General features: G+C 35.5%; 1 pseudogene; it reads right to left on the minus strand.

Moving 5' to 3' along the window:
- Positions 1-1,389: 1,389 nt before the first annotated feature.
- LOC134253729 (heat shock 70 kDa protein 12B-like) lies at positions 1,390-3,600 on the minus strand (annotated as a pseudogene).
- Between the last annotated feature and the right edge of the window lie 2,988 nt (positions 3,601-6,588).

The following is a 6,588-nucleotide window of genomic DNA, read 5'->3' on the forward strand; positions in this document are numbered from 1 at the left end:
CATGGATTACATTGTTTTAAGGTCAAAAGGTCAAAGTTGTTGCTAAACAATGAAAGGTCTAGTCACAAAGAATACATATGTGAAATATGAAATCCCTAGTTTCTACCGTTTTTTGGTGGTACCCAAAAGGAAGGTCTTGTCACTAGGAATACACATGTGAAATATGAAAGTTATAGCTCCACTAAATCAAAAGTTAAGAGCAAGGTTAATTTCTTTTGACAGACGAACAGACAGACTGACTAACTGACTGACACACTGACGGACGGACAGACAAATGAGATTTGCATGTTGCATGTTTCCCTTAAATTCACACATCAAGAACGAAATGTTTGATGAACCATATATTTTAATATTATACTTTCATGTAAATTACTTGAATCTGATTCGTCGAGAAACATTTGATAAAAAACACTACTACCCGCTGAATAATTAAGCCACGCCCTCCTGAGTAGCAACAGTCAACATTGCTTGACGACGGGTGGTATTACAAAAAATAGCGACTGCGCGGAATTTATGCGCGCACGGTTCACTGTAATATGTATTTATATAAAACATTCAGTATAATATAATAAATATTGCATGTAGTTGAGTGTAACATTGAAAATTTTCACCCCAAGAAAAGTTAGAAAACCATTGTCAACCGAGGCGCAACATTGAAAATTTTCATCCCAAGAAAAAACATTGTCAACCGAAGCGCAGCCGAGGTTGATATTTGTTTTCTTGGGGTGAAAATTTTCAATGTTACACTCAACTACATGCAATATTTATATAATAAATGTTGCATGTAGTTGAGTGTAACATTTAAAATTTTCACCCCAAGAAAACCATTGTCAACCACGGCTGCGCCTCGGGTGACAATGGGTTTCTTGGGGTGTAAATTTTCAATGTTACACTCACCTACATGCAATATTTATATAATGGAGCATGTTACTAGAATGTCAAAGACCTTGAATTTGCCTTTGCGTCAATATTGATATTTTTTTGGTGAATAACAAACCATATTCAACACCAAAAGAGTCCATAATTGAAGGGTATGTGTAAGTATTTATCATGTTGCCCAATCTATTATAACGGTATTATATCCGTTAATTTTGTGGATATTCGGCAGATACATGTAATATTGTCAAAATCTTATTGTATAGACTTTCAAGTTTGACGATATTATGCTGCATCACGAAAGCACAAAAAAAAACCAAGTCATAAAAATCATTTATAAGATAAAGCACTGGAATGTAAAAACAGCTTAAATACTAAAACAATAATGTGAATAAGTCATATATAAAATTTCTATAGATTAAATGTTGCGTAGAAAAATTTGGATTTATATATAAATATTAGGACAAATAACATACATTTTATATACACGTAACTACCGGTAATATATAGTTATTGAGCAATATCATTTTTTATATAAAAAAAAATTACATGTATGTCATATTTCAAATCAATTAAAAAGTCTAATGTCATTACGAGCCTTCCAGAAAGTCGAATTTTATATCCACTGGCTTCTTAGACGTTTCATCAATACCCTCCACAGTAATCTTAGTTCCCCCAAAGTGGAATTTGGCCCTGACCTTCCTGCTGGTTCCTCCCCTAGTATCAGGCATAGGAACGGTCAAAGAACCGATTTCCGTACACCCCTTTTCGTCAACATATTTTGGATCCCTGTGGCTACACGTGAAGACTCTGAACTTGACAGAAGTTTGGTCTTCATAAATTGGATTGTACGTTTTGTCAGTGCTCTGACCAAAATGGATTGTTTCTCCCTTTTTGACGTGAATATCGAACTTGTCTTTGCAATAAACTTTCCGTTCATGACCTTTCTCCTTGATTCTGGATGAGTGCCTTCGATGAAGGTTGTGTTGGTGTCAACTCCATAAGTATACTTGACCACTCTGGCGGCAATCATCTTGGGGTCGTGACCAAATATAACGGCCCCTTTCAGTACGGCCAAACCACAATCTGGAGGAATCACCACTTTACAGGATGGGAACGATTCTCTTATCCTTCTTTGTAGAAGATCACACTCAGAAAATCCGCCAACCATAAGAATTACGTCGGTTCCTTGCGCCGTCTCCGATAGCAACATTTCCTCAACTTTAAGGACAATCTTGTTGATAACGTTATTAAAGAATTTTTCATATTTCCTACGTTCAATGAAAATTTTATCCCTTTTCCATGTTACGTCATCGCCCAAACCGTTATCCTTTGTTAAAGTTTCGATATCTCCATCCGATATATTCAATAGAGACTGTGGAACTTGCATGCGCACTTTTTTACCCGTAGACTTTTCTCTCTTTTTACTTTCAAAAAATCGGAACAAATCGATGTAATCTCCTGTAAATTTCATACGGAAAGCCTCAAAGATCGGCTTAGATACAATTTCCTCCAACATTTCTTTGAACTGGGCGTTACATAAATACCTCCCCAGTCACCACCCTGAGCGCGGTCAATTTCTTTCAGTTTTCCATCGTCTGTTACTTCTTGTATCGCCATATCTAAGTACCACCTGAAATATTAAAAAAAAATAAAATGAACTTGTTTTTCATAAGTTCGCCATTGTTGCTAAAATTTCATCTGGGCATAATGACATTAAATGAAAACATCCACTTATTAGATAAAAGCATTGGTACTCATACCTCCACCGTCCAAGACAATGAATCGTCTGCCAGGCTGCATTGCACTCAGACAATCTCCGCCTTTTTTATAGGTAAACATTTACAATACATGGCTGCAGCCTCTGGTTCCAAGCAGATCATCAGGGAAGCTTTTGAAATACCAGCCTAACAAAAACGCTTTACATGTAACTGATTTTTTTTTTTAAAGTACGAACTTCAAGAGAAGACATTTTGAAACAAAATGGCAGATATTCCCTTTTCAGCTGCTTCTTCCATGAACTGTTTTGCAGGTTCATCCCATATAGCCGGGACGGTTAAGACCCAGGTTATTTCTTTATCCAAGGGCAAAAGGGCCTTCTCCAAATTCTGTTTTTCAAAATTCTTTAAAAAGTGGTCTTTCAGATACCGTATGGAGTGGGTAAAAACTTCTATGGCCAACATCTCTTTGTCTGTCATATCCTTGAGTTTGGTATTTCTGGTTATTCTCTAATTATTAAAATAATGAAAGAATTCTACAGTTATATTTTAATCACAGTGTAAGGTTATACATATATTAATGACAAAGTGGAGACTCTGAATTACCAGTTTTCCGTCTTTGTCATACAGCATCATTTTAAATCGACGAAAATAGAAATATTTTCTTTTTCTTCTTCTTGTAATCTGCTATACGTGTTTTCAGCATCGTACCCAAAGTTGACAAAGTTCTGGTCTTCGTCGAGCAGTAGAGTGGTGGGTGTTTTGTCTACAGTAGTTCCCCAGCATTCCAGTGAACAGTATATATTTCATTGATGTTCTTCTCATTGTTTTTGAAGAAGTTTCCACGGATGGAAAAGGCATACCCAGAGTAGGTTGTTCCAAAGTCTATGGCCACAACATAAGGTCTACTCCCAGTAGCTGACATCTGTGCAGCAATTTGTTTTTAATTCATTGTCCTTCAAGGAAAAGTTAGGTAAAATAAATGCATTAGCCTTACTACAGTTGCTTTAAGTATTAATATACGTGTACGATCTATTTTATAATTATACATTGTAGATCACTTGACATAATTACTTTGGCAATACCAACATGCAACTGCTGTCATCTTTGCTATCCAAATTTCCTTAATATCTTTGGCAAACGAAGATAAAATATAAATGGATCGGGCATTTTGTTAGCAAAGATAAACTGCTGCTTCAGATCTACAACTCTAAATTATTTTTTTTTTCAAGTTAATGACTTTACAACTTTGACCACTAGGGAATGACCTTGAGTACTTGTACGATACATCAAGATTTCTTTAATTTCTGGATTTCTAAATAGATATGCATCGGACAAACAAACCGAACAACAAATGAATACGACCTTGAATCCTAGTCACCTTGACAGGAAATACAATGAATAAAATGTGATGTAGATTCATTCGGAGCTCATAGCCTGGCTCATACCTCGCACACTTACCCCGTGTTCTTCTATTTTACCGGTACAATCATGTGATCTTATTTGAATTTCCTCCGAATGTAATACTTTTGAAATCTGAGTTACTTTGTCGCACGCCCAACAGTTGTTTTTGCTTTCAAAGACTTCTAACATATATTAGGTTGTAAACAATAGAACGCCTTACCTGATTTTACCTAATACTTATCTAATCAAAAAAAACTATAGTATACAACATGTACAAGGAAGAATTTACAATTGTCAAGTTAATAACAAGACTTTTTGCAGAACATAATGCAGAACGAAATATGAAGGAGTTACAGTGTACAATTACATGCAAAGCAGTTTGAGCGGAACTATGTATCCCATGTGATGCATGTACATGTATATACGTGTATTCCTCCAACAATCGATGTCACAGCCGATGTTTAAATGGAGCAATGTACATTGTCATGACTATGACAACAAGACAACAAGTCACAAACAGTGATGTTTGAAATACCATTTCATTTGTTCATTGTCTTTTAAAGTTCATACTGGAGCTATACTATATATACTATACCATACTATAGGTACTACTAGTAATATTATCCGAATGGCTACTATGCAAGAATCACGTACCCCTTTCACCCATAAAATGCGTACCTTAATTGAACAAAGGTGTTCACCTGCATTTTAACATCTTTCAGTGATTTATAATACAACATATCATTCTTTCAAAATGATTTTCTAATCTCCTTGCTCATCCCAAATGTTTGCCACAATGATATCGAAACCGAAAGTTGGTTAAATGCTGCCAGTTATTATATATATTCATGTAAACAGAAATTTTCAAATCGATTCTATATATTGTAACAAAAAAAAATTAATTCTTTTTTTCAAAATATCGATTTTTTAATTATACATTTTTTCAACATACCTGAGATCTTCTCCTGTTTAGTAAATCATGCCAAGTACAGATATTTTTAGAATCGGTGTTTTCGAGAATGATATTAAAGGGGGTCTAGGGGGTCGGGTGTTGCTAAAACGCGGAACGGAAAACGGAACGGAAAGCGGAACGGAACGGAAAACGGAAATTTTTTTGTCAAACAAATAACATAGATTCAATATAAATCAGATAAAAGAGCAATATTCTTGTTGTAAAAGTCATTTCTAATAAAAATTAATTGTAAACTATTATATATTCATGAGTCATACACACCCTCCGTGGAAAAAATGCTACTGAAAGAAATCCCCCCCCCCCCCAAACACACACACGAAATAGGATTTTCGTGTTTGGGCAAAGGACATATCCCCCTTTTTTTGCTTGTCAAATTTGTTGTATGTTGGAAATTTTTTTCTGACCACACCCCCTCTTTCAATTTGTTTCCAATGTCAATGTCTGAAAAGACAAAAATAACTACATTTGTAGTTATGCTATTCAGATTATGCACGCAGTGTCGTGAAAGGGGGTAGCAGTTTCGGGTCTGGTATGGGCCCACAGCCACATTAAAAATTGATTTATTAAACTGTATGTACATTTTGGACACAAAAAGGGGGGCAGACCTATTTCAACTTCTAAACATTTCCGATGAGCGGGAAAACAAACTCATTTTTACGGGGTATTCATATACGCCCCCCCCCAAACTTGCACACATATGTGCTGCAAACAATCAATGAATGCGAAGATTCTGCAGTCTGCATTATATTTACCACAACTTTGTCTATCAACAAAAGGACTATTAATATTTTTGAATAAAAATATTATCATCCAGTATGTATAAGAGATGTTTATTCGAGCTTGCCGTAAAGTTTGCCCTAAACGTAATCTTAATTTTTACTACGGAAATGTTTGTTGAAGTTCACATTCTAACCCTTTTTGTGAATATAATAAATGTTGTAAGTTTAATAGTGTAAAAAAAAGTACTGAAAGATGTTGGAAGTTGGAACTTATCCCCTCCCGAATCAAACAATTGTTTCTTTTTGTGTTTTATCCCCCCTCCCGAATCAAACAATTTTCTTTTTGTGTTTTTTGCTTGTCAAATACTTTTCAAGTTCGTCCCCCCCCCCCTTTTCAAATTCTATTCTATGTGACTGCTATGTTAGCGACCTTTGTATATAAGAGACTGAGCATGACAAAATCAACTTGTATTTAACAGTGGGGGTTGAAGTGTACAGATATATCGTTTATGATAAAATTTGTGTATTTTAAGTGATTTAATCCAAAATAATATATTCCGTTTTCCGTTCCGTTCCACTTTCCGTTCCGTTTTCCGTTCCGCGTTTTAGCAACACCCCTTGGGGGTCTACTTTCTTTTTAAACAGGTTGGAGGATACGTAAATAGATTCCGCTATAATAGTGGTCTTGAAGTATTATAGTGAAATTTCGCTATATTTTTAGCCGTATTTAGTAAAAACCGTCGATATCACCAAATAGTATCATCGAAGTAAACCCTAGTCTGGTCCCCTTTCCCCACAATTCCGTTCGCGCACTCTCTACAATGTAGAGAGTGCGCGAAGGGAATTGTGGGAAGGGACCAGACTAAGTAAACCCTCGATATCATCAAATAACATATTT

Source organism: Saccostrea cucullata, unplaced genomic scaffold (assembly GCF_032062105.1).
Source record: "Saccostrea cucullata isolate Sc308-1 unplaced genomic scaffold, CSIRO_AGI_Scuc_v1 ctg18935, whole genome shotgun sequence".
Taxonomy (NCBI): domain Eukaryota; kingdom Metazoa; phylum Mollusca; class Bivalvia; order Ostreida; family Ostreidae; genus Saccostrea; species Saccostrea cuccullata.